General features: G+C 36.0%; 1 pseudogene; it reads left to right on the forward strand.

Moving 5' to 3' along the window:
* The window catches only part of LOC113225032, a 34207-nt pseudogene extending 15925 nt beyond the window's left edge, over nt 1–18282 (forward strand).
* The last annotated feature ends 966 nt before the right edge of the window (nt 18283–19248 follow it).

Genomic DNA, 19248 nt, shown 5'->3' on the forward strand with positions numbered 1-19248 from the left:
AAAAGCCAAGGACTCAATGTCTTCACTGCTGAAGTCTACCAGACATTTAAAGAAGTAATACCAATGCTACTCAAACTATTCTGAAAATTAGAGGAGGAGCTTTCAAACTCATTCTAAAAGGCCAGTATTACCCTGATACCAAAACCAAAGACACATCAAGAAAGAAAACTATAGGCCACTATCACTGGTGAATATGGATGCAAAATTCTCCCACAAAATATTAGCAAACCAAATTCAAGAACACATTAAAAAGATCATTCATCATTACCAAGTGGGATTTATCCCAGGAATGCAAGAATGGTTCAACATATGCAAATCAATCAACGTGATATATATCAATAGAATGAAGGACTAAAACCATATGATCATTCCAATTGATGATGAAAAAGTATTTGATAAAATTCAACATCATTTCATGATAAAAATTAGCAAAAAGCTGAGGATACAAGGAACATACCTCAACATAGCAAAAGCCCTATGTAACAGATCCACAGTTGGTATTATACTGAATGGGGAAAAACGGAGAGCCTTTTCTCTAAGATTTGGCAAACCATAAGGATGCCCACTGCCACCACTGTTACTCAACATGGTACTGGAAGCCCTAGCTAGACCAATCGGACAGGAGAAAAAAAATAAAGGGCATCCAAATTCTAAACGAAGAAGTCACATTATAGTTGTTTGCAGATGATATAATCTTATATGTTAGAAAAACCTGAAGACCTTTCCAAAAAACAATTATAACTGATAAACAAGTTCATTGACGTTGTAGAATACAAAATCGACATACAAAAATCGGTAGCATTTCTAGACGCCAACAGCAAACAACCTGGAAAATGAATCAAGAAAGTAATCCCATTTACAACAGTTACAAATAAAATAAAATATCTAGGAATTCACCAAAAAAGTGAAAGATTTCTACAATGAAAAGTATAAAACATTGGTGCAATAAATTTAAAAGGATATACAAAAAAATTAAAAGACATTCAATGTTCATAGATTGAAAGAATCAATATTGTTAAAATGTTCATACTACCCAAAGCAATCTACAGATTTAATACAATTCCTACCAAACTATCAATGACATTCTTCACAGAAGTAGAAAAAACAACCCTAAAATTTATATGGACTTACAAAAGACCCAGAGTAGCCAAAGCTTTTCTAAACAGAAACAACAAAACTGGAGGAATCACATTACCTGACTTCAAATTATGCTATAGATTTATAGTAACCAAAATAGCATGGTATTGTCATAAAAAAATCAGCCACATAGACCAGTTGAGGATAATAGAGAAATATTTCCATACATCTATAGTGAACTCACTGTTTACAAATGTTCCAAGAAGGTACGTTGAGGAAAGGAAAGTCTCTTCAATAAATGGTGCTGGGAAAACTAGATACTCATATGCAGGAGAATGAAACTACCCTGTATCTCACCATATAGAAAATCAAATCAACATGTATTAAAGAGTGAAATCTAAGACCTCAAGCAATGAAACTACTAGAAGAAAACATTAGGGAAACTCTCCAAGATATTGTACTGGGCAAAGACTTCTTGAGTAATATCCCACAAGCACAGGCAACCAAAGCAAAAATGGGCAAATGGAATCACATGAAGTTAAAAAAAATGTCTGCACAGCAAAGGAAACAATCGACAAAGTGAAGATACAACCCACAGAATGGGAGAAAATATTTGCAAACTACCCACCTGGCAAAGGATTAATAACCAGAATATATAAGGGATTCAAACAACTCTACAGGAAAAAATCCGATAATCCCATTAAAAATGGGCAGATAATTTGAATAGATATTTTTCAAAAGAAGACATACAAATGGCAGATACATTAAAAGGTGCTTAACATAATTGATTATCAGGAAAATACAAATCAAAATTATAATGAGATATCATTCGACCCCAGTTAAAATGACTTCTATTTAACAGGCAAGCAAAACAAATGCTGGCAAGGATGTGGACAAAAGGGAACTCTTCTACACTTTTTTTTTGGCATGTGAATTAGTACAACTACTATGGAGAACAGTTTGGAGGTTCCTCAAAAAACTAAAAATACAGCTATCATATGATCCAGCAACCCCACTCATAAGTACATATGCAAAAGAAAATAAATCAGTATATTGAAAAGATATCTGCACTCCCATGTTTATTGCAGCACTATTCACAATAGCCAAGATGTGGAAGCAGCCTAAGCATCCATCAACAGATAAATGGATACAGAAAATGTCATACATATACACAGTGGAGTACTATTCAGCCATAAAAAAAGAAGGAGATCCTGTCATTTGCAACATGGATGGAACTGGAGATCATCATGCTAAGTGAAATAAACCAGGCACAAAAAGATGAACATTGTGTTTTCTCGCCTATCTGTGGGAGCTAAAAATTAAAACAATTGAACTCACAGAAATAGAGAGTAAAAGGATGGTTACCAGAGGCTAGGAAGTAGAGCGGATGGATGGGGGAAGTAGGGATCATTAAAGGGGGAAAAATATAGTTAGAATGTAAAAGACCTAATATTTGCTAGCACAACAGGGTGACTATAGTAAAAAATAATTTAATTGTATATTTTAAAATAATTAAAATAATATAATCAGATTGTTTGAAACAGAAAGGATGAATGCTTGAGGTGATGGATACCCCATTTATCCTGATGTGATTATTATACCTTGCATGCCTGTACCAAGATACCTCATGTAACCCATAAATATATCTACTTAATATGTATCAAAGAAAGTTTAAACATTTTTTAGCTAAAGAATAGCTTCATTTTTATTTATAAATGTATTAGCATAAATGGTTTATATTCTTCTTATTATTATTCTCAGATATATCTCTAGCTATGCCCATTTTACATATCTAATATAATTTATCTTTTTCCTCTTTGTCATTATTATTTTCCTTTTTACTAATCTTTGACTTTTCAAAGAAACAATTCTTGGCTTTGAAGCTTATGCATTCTATTATGTCTTCATTTTCATAAATTTCTATGGTTATCTTTAATTATTTCCTTCCCTTTATTTTCTTAATGTTTATTCGGTTGGGGTTCTCTTTTTTTAGTTTTTAAGAGAAATGCTGAACTCATCAATTGGAGCCATTCTTCATTTCTAATTTAGATACGTATGGCTTTAAATTTCCCTCTAAGTACCACTTTATCTTCACCTCATAAATTTTCACATGTAGAATATTCATTAATGTTCAGATTCAAAGATTTTCTAATTTCCCAAATGATTTGTTCTTTTATTTAAGGCTATTTCTTTAAAGTTTATTGAGGTTTGCTTTACTGATTAGTTACATGGGTGTTTTTTACTATTTCCTATGTACTTAAGAATAATGAGTTCTGGAAATGTTGGACATAGTATTATATATATGCCAGTTCACTAGGGTTCTTAGTTTTTAAATACATACTGATTTGAAACGGTCTCTAATTTTATCTAATTTTTGTCTTATGATTTATCTTACATTGAAATAGAATATTTCATCATTTTGGTCACGTTTAATATTTCCTAGTTGTAAGAGTTACTATTTTAAAGCATATTTTGAGGCCAGATATTAAGTTATTGGGTGCCTATGGGTTTAGAATTGTATATACTTTGGGCAAATTATCCACATCCACATTCAATATATCTATTGTAAAGCTGTTTTTTGTCATTCTCATATTTTGTCTCATATTCATCTAGTTATTTATTTATTTACTTATTTACTTATTTATTTATTAAGATGGAGTCTCACTCTGTCCCCCAGCCTGGAGTTCAGCAGCACAATCACAGCTCACTGCAACCTCTGCCTCAGGATAAAAGTTCAAGCAATTATCCTGTCTCAGTCCTCCTGAGTAACTGGGGACTACAAGTTCATGCCACCACGCCTGACTAAGTTTTGTATTTTTTGGTGGAGACGTAGTTTCACCATGTTGCCCAGGCTGGTCTGCTGGCCTCAAGTGATCCACCCGCCTTGGCATCCCACAGTGCTGGGATTACAGGTGTGAACCACCGTGTTATTATTATTGTTTACATTTCAGACTTCTTCAGGGTCCGTATTTGCTTTTAGTACTCAGATGAAACATTTTAGAAATCAGTATCAATAATTAAGTAATCTCTAATCAGTCAGAAACTTGTCTATAGTTGTCCAACTATAGTTGTCCAGCTATAGTTGTCCAACTTCCCCTTGGCTGTCTCTGGAAGTTCCACACTTGATCCTAGCCATAAGGCCAAGAAGCGATGGACGTTCCATAAACAATGTTTTGACTAATTTTTAATTAAAGCATTTGGTTCACTTATGTCCATTTATAGATCTGTTTATATTTACTTCTACCACCTTAATTGTACTGCTTGTTTGATGCTTCCTTTTAACATTTTTGTGTTTATTTTAGGTAGAATTTTTGGTTGCATATTCTCCAGTACTGATTTGGAAGTTATAAATGCTATTTCTCTCTTTTGATTGTTTTTGTTTGTTTGTTTGCTTTGTTTTGTTTTGTTTTTAGATGGAGTCTTGCTCTGTCACCAGGCTGCAGTGCAGTGGCACGATCTTGGCTCGCTGAAACCTCTGCCTCCAGGGTTCAAGTGATTCTCCTACCTCAGCCTCCCGAGTAGCTGGGACTACAGGCGTGCACCACCCCGCCCAGCTAATTTTTGTATTTTTAGTAGAGATAAGGTTTCACCATGTTGGCCAGGATGGTCTCGATCTCTTGACCTCGTGATCCTCCCACCTCTGCCTCCCAAAGTGCTGGGATTACAGATGTGAGCCACTGCCTCCAGTCAATAGTTACTCTTATATTGTAACGTTGCACACTAAACTTAATGATATTTTAAAAAAACAGTGGCTAGGCACGGTGGCTCATGCCTGTAATCCCAGCACTTCAGGAGGCCGAGGCAAGTGGATCCCCTGAGATCAGGAGTTCAAGACTAGCCTGGTCAACATGGAGAAACCCTGTCCCTACTAAGAATACAAAAATTAGCCAGACGTGGTGGCAGGCGCTTGAAATCCCAGCTACTGGGTAAACTGAGACATTTTACTTGAATCATTGCTTGAACCCAGGAGGCAGAGGTTGCAGTGAGCTGATCTTCTGAGCAATTCATAGAATGTAGAATGTTTAACTCTGACCATCACTTTATATCCACCCCTCTTCTGTTGTTAAACTGTGTTTCCTTAGCTCATATTTATTGCTTTTCATTTTACGGGCATTGTTTTCTTATTTACCCACATGTTTACTAATTTATTTGCTCACCCTTCATTCTGGATTTCACACTTCTAGAATCATTTTCCTTATTTCATTCTAAAAGTTACTTCTCTGAAAAACTAATAGACTGATAAGATTGATTTAAAAAAAGGAAAAAGAAAGTCACAAATTACCAATAACAAGAATAATAAAGAGGACATATCTGCAGATTCTCCCAATATAGATGATGTTATGAACAACTTTATTCTAAAAGTTTTGAAAATTTACATGAAATAGACAACTTCTATTAAATGAAGCCACAAAACAGCAAAGATCAAGATAGTAACTTGTGTGTAGCCAGAAAGGAGAGAGAAAACTCAAAAGGAAAGATTACTATATTGACACTGCCTAAACTAGAATTATATTTTCTTACTAAATTATCATTTAAGAGAGGTAACAAAGATATTCCAGACAAGCAAAAAAGAAAAACTGAGAGAGTTCATCACAAATGTACTCTGCCTGAAGGAAATCAAAAGGAAATTTACATCAGAAAAATGAAAGGTACAAATTACCAATAACATAAAAAGGACAGATGTTTCCAATATTACAAAGATAATAAAAAGATTTTATAAACAATATTATACTAAAACTTTTGAAAATTTACATGAAATAGGCAAATCCTAAACCAACACAATTCACAAAAAACAACAGAAAAGGAGAAAAAAATCTAAATAGTTCTACGTCTATTAAGTATTTTGAATCTGTAATGAAAATACTTCTCACAAAGTAATTTCCAAGTACAGACAACTTCATCAGTGATTTCTTTCCAAAGACTATTGGGGAAAAATAGCACTAATTCTATATAAACTCTCTCAGGGAATTGAAAAAGTGGAAACACTTTTTAGCTCATTGTATCAGGCCAGTATAATCTTGATGCCAACATTTGACAATGAATGAAAAAGTTTTCCATACACTGAAAAATAACAAGCTCTCTCTCTAGGACATAGAAAAATTCTCTCAAAACTTAACAAATCAAATCAAGAGCTATACATATTTTATTATTTTTGTATGTATACTTTTTAAATGATTTCGTTGTTTACAACGATGTTCCAGTTTTTGGCTCTTGAATATTTCATTGTTATTATAATACCTTTCCCAATCTGAGATTTACTTTTCATGTCTAGCATGTTTTATTTTATCGTTTTTTCTTTCTAATCTTTTCAGTTACTTATTTTTTGCTTATATTAATTTCCTAGGGCCATAACAAAGTACTACAACTGGTCTGAAGGACTTAAAGCAACATAAATGTATTCTCTCACAGTTCTGAAGGTGAGAAGTTCTAAATCTAGTTATCAGCAGGGCCATGCTGTCTCTGAGACCCTAGGACGAATCCTTCTTGCCTCTTCCCGGCTTCTGGTGGTGGCCAGCAGTCCTTGGTGTTCTTACGCTTATAAATGCATCACTCCAGCCTCTGCCTCTATCATCACATAGCCAACTTCAATCTGAGTCTGTGTCTTCTCAGAAGGACACCAGTCATATTGGATTAGGGGCCCACTGAGTAAAGTGTGACCTTATCTTTACTAATTACATTTGCAATGACACTATTCCCAAATAAGGCCACATTCTGAGGTACTGTGAGTTAAAACCTCAACATATCCTTTTGGGTGACAGAATTCAACCCATAATAGTCATAAAGCTTTATCTTTTATACAAGACTACTCTATCTTGATATCATTTGAATTATCCACCTTTCCTTCACTAGTAAGTAATACCATCTTTCTCATATGCTAAATGATTAGATATATGGGAAGAATTTCTTGTCTGTCTATTCTGTCTCTCTAATCTGTCAAGTCAAGCATTGGTACTACACAATTTTGATTATTGTCATTTTATAATTTGTCTTTTTTTTCAGTCAACTATATTGAGGTATAGTTTACACACAATGAAATGCGCTGATTTTAACTGTGCATTTCATTAATTATGACACATTTATACAGCCATACAACAACCACCACAATAAAGGTATAGAAAATTTCTATGACCCCGAAATTTCAATCGTATCATATGCTAATCAATCTTCTCCTTTCTTGCCTTTCCCCAAGCAACCACATGTCTGCTTGCTATCACTATAGAGGTTTTCCTAGAGTTTTATATAAATGAAATCATACAGTATGTATCTTTTTTGTTGTGCTTGTTTGGTCAATATAATATTTTTTGAAATTTATCCATATTCTTATATGCATCAGTAGTTCATTTCTTTTCTTTGCTGTATAGTAGTTCATAGCATAAACACATTATAATTTGTTTATACATTCACCTGTCAATAAGCTTTGAATTGTTTCCAGTTTAGGGTTATTATGAATAAAGCTGCTGTGAATATCTGGTATTTTACTATGAGTGGAATTGTCTCTTTTTAATAAAAAGTACATCTGTAACTTTACTAGGCACTACTAAACTGTTTTTCAAAGTGACATTACCACCAGCAGTGTACGGAAGGTTTGGTTGCTTCACATCCTCACGGCCCTTGGTATTGTCAGTCTTTTATAACAGTCATCGTAGTGTACATGAAGTTGTTTCTCACTGCAGTTTTAATTTACATTTCCATGATGACTAATAATATTGAGTATCTTTTCACCGAATATTTATTTTAAGCTAATTAATATTTTATTTTTAATTGTTTTATACTTTTTTTACTTCTTAACAGTTTTATATTTTTATATTTCATAATTGTACTTAGGAAGACTATTCTCTTTTGCAGTTTAGTTTTTTTACCCAACTTATTTGATTCTTTTATAGTTTGTTAGTGATTTCCAGTTGATTTTCTTAGATTTTTCATAGATATAATCATAATCTGCAAATAATAAAAGTCTGTTTCCATTCCAAATTGTAAAGGCATCTCACTTTTTAAATTGTCTAATAGAATAAGCTAGATGTAATAAGCAAAGCTGAGTTTCTTAAACTTTCTTTCTGGAATCACTATTGGAGTGGGAAGAGTTCCGTAGTTGCTTCATTATATCTAATGCTGATTTTTAAAATATATATTGTTTATAATGTTAAGAAAATTACCTACTTTATTATGATTTTTGATCAAGGTGTTAGATTTTATCAAATCTCTTTCACCATATATAGAAATTACAATATTCTTTTCACCTCAGACCTGTTAGTATGGAGAATTACACTGCAATAATTCCTAATATTGAAACGTATTTTATACATATGTTGCAAGCTTTATTTTCATATTTACTATATTTGAATTAATATTTGTAAGTTAAATTGGTCTCTAATATTTTTGCTGTAATTGTCAGGTTTTGTAAACAATGTTTTGAACATTTCATAAAAGAATTGAAAGCATTATTTTTTTATGCTCTGGAATAGCATTGAAAATACCTGTTTTTAAATTTTGGGTGGACTCACCCACAAATTACTAGGCCTAACACATTTTTTATTACGGGTGCGTATGCTTCAACAATGGCCTCTATTTTCCCCAGGGCAATAGGTTAATTTCTGCTTATCCCTTTTCTAAGTACCAGTTTATATTTTCCTAAGATTTTCATTTCATCCAAATTTTCAAATTTACTTTTACAGAGTTAAACACATTCGAGATTCATATTATTTGTTTTTATAGTTATTTACCATTTATATTTTTGTGAATTTGTACTTTCTCCTTTATTATATCATTGTTTTTTGTTCTCATAGAATTGCTCTTGTATATGCATTAGTTCTATAACTTTTTGTTGTCTGGTTCATTAATGCCTGCTTTAATATTTTTCAGTTTATTTTCTTGTCTAAAGTTGATTTCATTCACTTTCCTTCTGACTTCTTGTGTTGTATGCTGAACTTATTTTATTATTTCTTGCTTAAATATATGTATTTAAAGACATGAATTTTCCTTTTTGATGTGTTTTAGCAGCATTCTATAGATAGTCATAGAAAGTATTTTATTATTATCATTTTCTGCATAATCTCCAATTTTGGCTTTGATCTTTGCTTTAAAATAGTTAATTTCCAGCTGGTAAGCTTATTTTTCTTTCTGATTTTGTTGTTAGTCATCAATTTTCTTGCACTAAATAATGTGTACAATTTCTATTTTTAGAATATAGTTATGTTGCAGAATAGTAGGTAGTAGAGTTTTAAGAATGCTCCATGAAAAGGGAATATATTCTGTTTTCATGATATAATTATACATGTATATATAAATACACACATATACAGACACACACATATGTCCACATAATCTATATACATAGTTAATTATAAAACTTACATATAGAATCTATTTTATTAACAATGTTGAATCTTTCATAGTCTTGCTTATTTTTATTCACTCAATCTTTCATGGAATAAGAGATTAGCAAACATCTCCTGCTATTAATTGCTTCTACGTATTCCTCCCCACATTTTATATACGAGCAGTCTTGAAAAAGTTTATGAAAATGCATACTATGAAAAAACTGTGCATGGATTTCAAAACATTTTCGGCACAAAAATAAATTAGTACTAACTTCTTATAGCATGTCTGAACAGATCTAGTTTGAGGCACTAAGAAGGGTAAGACATCAATTTGAAAAAAGCCCTTATCAGAGCAACATGAATTCTGCTAAAATTGAAGTAAGAACAAACAGCAAATTTGTGGTGAAGCTTGGGTGGAAGAAAGGTGAAATGATTGAAGCTTTACAAAAAGTTTATGGGGAGAATGCCCCATGGAAATCAGCAGTTTAAAAATGGATAACTTGTTTTAAGAAGGGATGAGATGATGTTGCAGGTGAAGCCCACAGTGGCAGACCAGCTACATCAATTTGCATGGAAAAAATTAATACTGTTTGTGCAATAATTGAAGAGGACCAACAATTAACAGCAGAAACAATAGTCAACACCACATCTCAATGGATTCAGCTTACACAATTTTGACTGAAAAATTAAAGCTGAGCAAACTTTCCATTTGATGGGTGCCAAAACTCTTGCTCCCAGATTGGCTGCAAACAAGAATAGAACTTTCAATGGAAATTTTAAACAAGCAGGATCAAGATCCTGAAGCGTTTTTCTGAAGAGTTGCAAAAGGAGGTGAAGCATGGCTTTCCCAGTATGATGCTGAAGTCAAGGCACAATCAAAGCAATGGCTACAAAGAGGTGAAAGTGGTCCAGTCAAACCAAAAGTGGACTGGTCAAAGGCAAAGTTCATGGCAACAGTTTTTTGGGATGCTCAAGGCATTTTGTTTGTTGACTCTCTGGAGGGCCAAAGAACAACAACATCTTCTCATTATGAAAATATTCTGAGAAAGGTAGTCAAAGTTTTAGCAGAAAAATATCAAGGAAAACTTCACCAGAGAGTTCTTCTCCAGCACGACAGTGTTCCTATTCCTCTCATAAACAAGGTAAATTTTATAAGGATTTCAATGGGAAATCATTAGGCATCACCTTACAGCCCTGATTTGGCTCCTTTTGACTTCTTTTGTTTCCTAATCTTAAAAAGTCTGTAAAGGGCACCCATTTTCCTTCAGTTAATAATGTAACATAGACCGCATTAATATGGTTAAATTCCCAGCACCCTCAGTTCTTTAGGGATGTACTAAGAGCTGATATCATCACTTATAAAGTGTCTTGACCTTGATGGAGTTCTTGTTGATAAATAAAATTTATGATTTTAATTTTTATTTTTTAATTCAGTTTTTCCACAAAATATTTTGAAGTTCCCTCCTATTTTTGCTTTATGGAATTAGATGCTGTGATAATTTGAGTCTGGTATCTGTGATTGTGTGATTACACTGCACTTTTATCATAAAAAGTACCATGCTTTTTCTTGTTCACTAATTTTTGTCTTGATGTTAACATTATCTGATATTATGAATCTGCTATTCTCTGCCTAAACCAAAAATTCTAATTGATCTAATGCCTTTGCATATGCTTTTACTTTCAACTGTTCTAAGCTCCTTTTTTTGATTTTTAATTTTCATTTTAAGCTCCAAGGTTCATGTGCAGGTTTCTTACATATGTTAACACATGTGCCATGGTTGTTTACTGCACCTATCAACCCGTCACCTATGTGTTAAGCCCAGCATGCGTTAGCTATTTTTCCTAATGCTCTCCCTCCCCCCACTATACCCCCCCAACAGGCCCCAGTATGTATTGTTTCCCTCCCTATGTCCATGTGTTCTCATTGTTCAGCTCCCACTTATATTGAGAACATGTGATGTTTGGTTTTCTGTGCTTGAGTAAGTTTGCTGAGGATAATGGCTTCCAGTTCCAACCATGTCCTCATGAAGGACATGATCTCATTCCTTTTTATGGCTGCATAGTATTCCATGGTGTATGTGTACCACATTTTGTCTATTCAGTCTATCATTGATGGGCATTTGGGCTGATTCCATGTCTTTGTTATTGTGAGTAGTGCTGCAATAAAGTTTATTTTTCGATAACATTTTTATGCTGCATAATTTTTGGGTTTAGTTTTCCACCATAGGTCTTTAAAAAAATAAAGTTAGCCCATTTTTATTTACTTATATAATATGTTTGTCTCAGATTTGCCATCATATTTTCTATCTTTTCTATTTTTTGTTGCCCCTTTTGATGGTTCATCTATAATTTAGTAAACTACATACCTATGTTTGCTTTGTGTAGGTGTGATAGTTCTGAAACTTCAGAAATTTCCTCTATATTTCATTTTTAATGCCCCTAGCACCACTCTTTTAACAGCAGCTTTTCCTCTGATGTATTCAAGAGTTATTTGAGTTTGGCAGGGCAGGGAGACTCTGACCTACAGATGACAATCCTTAAAACTTTTAGCCTTGGCCTCATCCTAGATTCCACTTACCTGCTCATTTGTATCTCTTCAGGGAAGCAGTGGCCCTGACTATCAGAGAGAAAGGAACTCCAGAGGATGAAAAAGAATAGGAAACACCTGAATAAAAAGTGGGTAGACTTTTAACTTAGATCTATACATAAATTAGAATATCAATTTTCTATTGCTTTTTATTCTTAAAATTTAATTTTGTTATTTTACTACTTTCAATAGATAAGTTAATTAAAGGATACATTAATTATAAGGATGTTAATTATATCTATTAATCTGGAGGGAATATATTTATATATTTTTAATTAAGAAAGGCAAGTTGCAAAATCTTGTTTGTAATACGAGCTTTTTATTTGCCAAAAAATTGTTAAATATTTCCCCACCTATTTTATACATTTGCATTGGTTTCACAATGGAGAGGTGGAAAATATAAAGGAGGTTTGAGGAGATTACTTTAAATATAAATATATTTTCATTGTTTAATGAAAATGGTGAGCATATGCTAGTTTTGAAATTTTAAAAATAAATTTATTTAAGAAATTTTAAAACTAGATAACTTTAAAGTAAATCACATAGGAAGTTCAGCTAGAGAAATATAAATGGAAAAATTGGCAACAAAATGTCAAAAGATGTTTAACTTTGCTCATAATTTAAAAATTTAAATGTAGTTGAAATGAAAATTTACTTTCAAATCTCAGATTGGCCACTATTTGGTGGCCTGCTCTATGACCACTCCTCCTTCTTTTTTGTTTGCTGGATTCCCCACTCAAGCAGTAGAAGAGGTGGTATCACTCCCAATCTAACAATGGGAGACTCAAAGTCTAAGTCAAACATGTAATTATTATACCCTTTTCATATCAAATCTTTTATTATTTTGAGCATGGTCATGGGACCTCATTCTGGCCAATGAGATCCAAAAGAAAGTGTACTAGGTGACTCTAGAAAATGTTTCTTCTTCAATTTAAAAAAAAGTCCCGTGAGAAAAATTAGCCTCTTCTTCTTTTATAGAACTTTGTTTTGTTTGTATGTGACCACTACAGTAGTCGTAGCTGTCCTTTGGCAATGAGTGCAGCCATTGTCAGTGTGCTGAAGAAGACAATAGAACATAAAAATGGAAAGCTCCTAGGTTCTTGGTAACAAGGTTGAGCTGCTGAATCAACCAACTCTATAACTAACACACCTGTGGACTTTCCATTTCCGTAACTAATTTTTAGTTGGACATTCTATTACTTACAGTGAAAAGCATCCTGGTTAATATAATAACCCATGTTGAAGAGGGTACAGAAAGCCAGAATGCCAGGGTAGAGGGTAGAATTATGATTTATAACGTCTTCTGTGGGGGATAGTTTGGCAAATCAACTACAACTGCACTTAAAACTTTTTCTTTTTTTAATGACAAGGCAACTCCATTTCTGGGAATTTAACCTACTGCTATGCTTACATTTGTGGGTGAAATAGCCAAAGAATAAACACAACCTAATAATCATCAATAGGGGAAAGGTTAAATAGATGATTTTTATGTGGAATACTATGCAGCCCTTAGGAAGATTGATGGCTGGACCAAAAAATCTACACATTAAATTGTTTTAAAAAGTTATATAGACTGTATTTAAAGTGTTTTAAAGTATATAGCATGCTATGTTTGGATTATGATTGTATATGCAAAGACTTTCTGGAAGGATGAAGAAGAAACTATTAACCATGGTTGTCTTAGGGAGGGGAGCTGGATGTCTAAGACAGAAATGGGAGGGAGATTTATTTTCACTGTTTATTCTGTATCTTTAAAATGTGTGCCAATTGCATGCATAATCGATTGTGCTCAATTAATTTTATTTTAATTAATTAATAGATAAAAGATTCTTGGAGGGCGTATCCTTTTTGGGAAGATGCCTTGATGTAAAAAGGACTGCACAAAATAGAATGAGGTCAGGACCCAGTGCGGTGCTGTTGAGTTCAGCGCTGAGGATGGATGTAGGCAGAGCCTTGGAGTTAGGTAGCTCAGGCCTGCAGCCTCCTTCTGTGGGCAGGTAGAGTTCTCCTGCTGCTGCATTGGTGCTGGGGATGCAATTACAGGAAGAACAGTTTGGGGGAATGAGACTCCTGCTTGCTAGCCTGGCAGGTCCAGAGCTCAACAACTGTGGCAAAGCAGCAAACTCAGAGTACTGGATAAACTGTCACTATGTCTCACACTTTCCTGCTTTATACAGGCCACTTGGAAACTGGCAGCTACGAGATATAGAGCTCTGGAATGGTCTTTGGAGTCAAAAGAACTTCATTCCCATCCTGGTAATGCCACTTAAACACAGGGTAACCATAGGCTCTTATTTATTATAAATTTATTTTGTTAGCTAGTTAAACTTACTTATTAATTTTCCTAAAAGAATTATTTTTAACATTTTTCCAATAGTAAAAATTATGCATGTTTGATCTACATAAACCTAAATAAAACGGAAATGTGTAAAGTGAAAAGCAAAACTCCTTCCTGTCTCTTAATTTTTCCCCTTTGCTTCCTACTACTCTAATAATCACTGCTTATGACTTGACCTTATTTCCTCCCCAATTTTAATGATGAATAGATAAACCTAATTGTTTAACACAAATGGGATTCTACTATACATTTTATTTTCTCCCTGTAAGCAATATAGACCAAGAGTCAGCACAATTTTTTTTTTGTGAGAAGTAAGATGGTAAATATTTAGGCTTTATGAACCTTATCCTTTATCCCAGATACTGAACTCTGCTGTTGTATCCGAAACTCAGCTATAGATGATTTGTAAATGAATGGGCATAGCTGTGTTTCAATAAAACTTCTATTTAGAAAACAAGCAAGTGGCAGGCTGCATTTTCCTTCAAGACGTAGTTCACCAACCCCTAATATGTAATAATTAAGTCTAACTCATCTTTTTTTTTTTTTTTTGAGACGGTGTCTCGCTCTGTTGCCCAGGCTGGAGCGCAGTGGCGCGATCTTGGCTCACTGCAAGCTCTGCCTCTCGGGTTTACGCCATTCTCCTGCCTCAGCCTCCCGAGTAGCTGGGACTACAGGCACCCGCCACCACACCCAGCTAGTTTTTTGTATTTTTTTTTTTTTTTTTAGTAGAGACAGGGTTTCACCGTGTTAGCCAGGATGGTCTTGATCTCCTGACCTCGTGATCCGCCTGTCTCGGCCTCCCAAAGTGCTGGGATTACAGGCTTGAGCCACCGCCCCCGGCCTAACTCATCTTTTTTACTGGCACTCCATGGAATGGGTGAACAAATTCACTTCAATAGTCACCCATATGTCGATACTAAAAGTCATTTCCCTTAGAAGCGCTCTTAAATAAGCACCAGTTATCCACTAGCTGGATTAGCTGATGTCTGTCTCCTTTCTCCTGTGAACAAGTTAATGGCTTTCTGTGGTGTATTGAAATTGTGTGCCTTGCACAGAACTCCTTACTTCACCTGTGTCCTTGGGATTTCACCAGGTGAGCTGACCAGCAGTCCTGAGCTTGTTTAAACATCTCTACTTGTTACCGTAGTATGCAATTGAATTAAACAGTATGTTAACCAGAGAAATGGAAGTGAAGGAAAGAGATTGTTGACTCCAGAAAAAACTGAAGTTAATTATTTTTGGAAACACCTAATTAAAGTGCTTTTTCACACACAAAAATTGTTGAATTAGGGTGAGTTAATTACAATAGACTAAAAACCAGCGAGCTTGTGGTAGGCTTTGGGGTGAAGGACCCATAGCATCAGCTGCTTGGGAGAGGAGGCCAAGCAGCCAGGCTGAGTCTAGGTTCAGGTTCAGCCCTGGTTCCTCTTTGATTTTCAGAAGCTTGACTGGTCTGGGGAATCTGCCTTCTGCCCGATGAAGCCCCAGGCTCTCATCTTGTCATATCTTCTTTCCTGGATCTTAGGGGACCTCATGTCTGACTATATTTAGCCTATGTTTTTATACTCTCTGAATGTGAGAGGTTATTAAGCATAAGATTCTGTTTCTCCTCTCAAAGGCTGGTCCAGTAACGTTTAAAATAGCGTTAAGTCTATATTTACATTTTGATGTCACTCATGCTTTATTTCCTTAGCAGACTGTCTATTCTGTTCCACCCATGTTTTTCTCCCAAGCAGAATCTATCTTATCTGACATTGCAAAGCAGTTAACATTGATTCTGGTGAATGGTCTACTTTGATTTTTTCTACAGGGAGATTTTAGTACAAATTCTCATATATTGTTTTCTCAACAAATGGAAAATCATGTTCCACATTCATTGTGCTGGGTTTGCCGAGCCTGCTATTTTGTAACTCACTGTCTCATCTCTTTTATTTGCCTTCTCTGTCACTGTCAATGTTTTCCTAATACTTCATCCTTTATGCAGACTCCTTCCTTGGAGCTGAATTTGGCAGTGGAGTTTGCCTAACTAATGGGGACCATATGCTCTGCAATTACATTCCCCAACAACATTCAGATTTGTTAGCAAATATTGGAGAAGGCAAGTTGAGAAACTGGAGTGCAAAGGACTATCAGGAACTGGCACATTCTGACAGGTAAACCTGCATTTGCTGACCACAGGGAATAAGTTCCAGTTGGGGCTTATATTGGCTTAGGTAGAAGGGGGATTTGTTTTTTAAAATTTCTATCAATTGGTGTACTCCTCTTCAAATAGCTAAGTGCCCCTCTGATGTGTTCCCAATTGCAAACTGTGCTTTCCCCTAGAGATCAATTTTTAATACATGGCTATCACCTGTTTATTTGTTGATCCCAACCCTCCCCAAGACTGGAGAACTGGAATCATAGAATTCCTCATTGTAGTTTTCCCAGCTCCCAGCAGAGGACTGTTAACATAATAGCTATTCAGTAAATATTTGGCTAATGAGCAAATGAAACCATCTCTAGACTACATTAAATCCCAACACATTCTACACATCACATCTATATACCTTGGATGGCTTTTTCCCATTCTCCAGGTCCTTCCCTTTCTGTAGGCTGGACCAGCTTTGCCCTTGGGAGTCCAGACCCCTGAAAAGAGTGCAAACTCTGAAGGTTCTGAAGAAGGTTTAGAGCATGGCCCAACATGGCAGGATTCGTTTTTAAGGGCTTTTTCTTTCTTTTTTTTTTTTTTTTCTGCTTTTAAAATGTCCATCTGTTGCCCTGTTGGGGATGAGTGTGGAGTAGGATGAGTCAAACCTTTAGCAGATTGTCCTGAGTTTTGATAAGCTAAATGCAAGGGAAAGAACACCATTTGTCTATGCAAATGGCAGGAAATGGTAACTAGCTTGAGAGTGGGTGGCTGAGGGGAGAAATGCTTTAGCTTTTCAAGGACCTATTGAAAGATGTGCATTTCTTTAGTGCCCTGCTTGCTGGATCCTTCTGCAGGAGTATCTGTCCCATTGGCCCCAGTGTGGCTACGTAGGGCTCTCAGGCACTACGTTGGATGACAGCAGCTCTTCCTCTCCGCCATGCCTATTGCAGTCTTAAGCAGCACCCACTGACTGGCTCCTTGAAGACCATGGAGGTGGGGAGGTCTATTTGCACTTGAAGCTGCAAAGGGAAGCTCATGATTTCAATCAATCCACAACTTTGCCTTCATGGAGGAGCATGGAGGGAGGAGACAAAAGCAGACTGATTAGAACTCAGGGACCTCACCACCCCCAGCCCACCTCTCACCCCCATGGCATGTGACTGCTACAAAGACACAAGAAACACTCCTTGTTTTAGAACACAAATACATAAATTTTTAATCTGCGAAAAATACAAAATGAAACCATGTACAAGTTATGTACAAACCCTTTTTACAAGACAAGAGAGTTATCACTGGTTGTTACAGATGACAGAGTTGGGTAGATCATTTCAGAGCACCAGCATATATTCTCTTCTTCAATTCCTGTCAGGTCAGAGTAATTAATCATAATCATAATCATAATGCCAACAAAGATCGAAAGATGAATAAGCCACGCTCTTTTTCCTTAATGAACATGTAGGCTGAACTCTGCATGTGTGTACTTTTTTTTTTTCTTTGTCCCCTAAAGAAACCTTGAAGTGCAGGTTTTGGTGTTACGCAGAGAAAGGTTTCCTTTCAACATCTGGGTGGTGGGATGTGGGCCAGAAGTTTTAGGCAGGATGTGATTGTGCCACCTGGGAATGGAACGTTTTTAATTAGGATTTCCCAACAGATCTGGGTTTATGTTTGAAATTTTGCAGTTCTGGTCAAAGGCATGTCAGACCGTATTAAGCGGAAGGAAGGGGAGGAGAGCGAGCGCTCTGGGGAGGATGGGATTCTGGTTTTGTGTGGAAGTGAGGCTCAGTCTACCTTGTGGGTGGGGCTCCTGTCCCTGCCAGCAGCCTTCCCATTCTGACCCTGAGTCCCATGGGAGAGAAGCACTGGGTCACTCTGGCAGGTGTGTGCCAGTGCCTTGTGTACATTTCCATCTAAGATTCTAAACAGTGGGGCCCGGTAGTGCTTCCCAAGGCAGGCAAGGCCAGGAGCATTGGTGTCACTTCTGCCCCGTTCTATTAACTAGCAAGACGGAGGAGAAGCAGCAGCACAGACGTCCTCAAGGGATAAGCAAAGGAAACCTTTCTAAACTGAAAAACCTACCTAAAGATAAAGTCCACTTTCACCTGGCCAGAACATCTCTTCTCACACTGCCTGTTCAGAAAAGCCACCAAAGCAATGTGGTTGTAGCATTTGTTTTCATACCCCCGAAACTAAGGGTGCAGGGCATGTGCTGTTCAGGGAGGGAAGAAGAACAGTGCAGACATGGACAGGAACGTGAAAGGAGATGCCCACCTTGAAACCCCTCCCTTGTGAGTCATCCAGAAAGACTGCCAATCACCACACTACCTGTCCAGCCTCCACCCACCATGGCAGCCACAGGGACACATAGTGGCTGAGTGACTGCCCACCTGGGCCAGACCTCATGACAAGCTCTGGGAATATGGACAAATAAGCAGAGTGAGTCCTTCAAGTGAGTCTTTTGACTTCTGAATCACCATCGCCAACACCTTTCATCTCCAGCCTCATAAATGATCTGCCTTCTCTTTCTTAAAATTCCCCTCTTATTTCTCATTTTCCTGGTTCCGGAGTACCCTAGATCTCCTGTCCCAAGAAGGTCTACTTATTTTGCTCCTTTTTAGTCCTGAAAAACATGACTTTAGCCTACAAACACATCTGCCAGCTGATCTAAACCTATACTTTCTCCGTAAAATAATTCATCCAGGATCCTCACTTTCTAAGTGCCTCTGTGGATCTGGCTTCTACATCTGCAGGGCCTGTTGTAGCCCACTCCTTCACTCCCCTGTCCCACTCCCCTTGCCTGTGG

Source organism: Piliocolobus tephrosceles, chromosome 9 (assembly GCF_002776525.5).
Source record: "Piliocolobus tephrosceles isolate RC106 chromosome 9, ASM277652v3, whole genome shotgun sequence".
Classification (NCBI taxonomy): Eukaryota; Metazoa; Chordata; class Mammalia; order Primates; family Cercopithecidae; genus Piliocolobus; species Piliocolobus tephrosceles.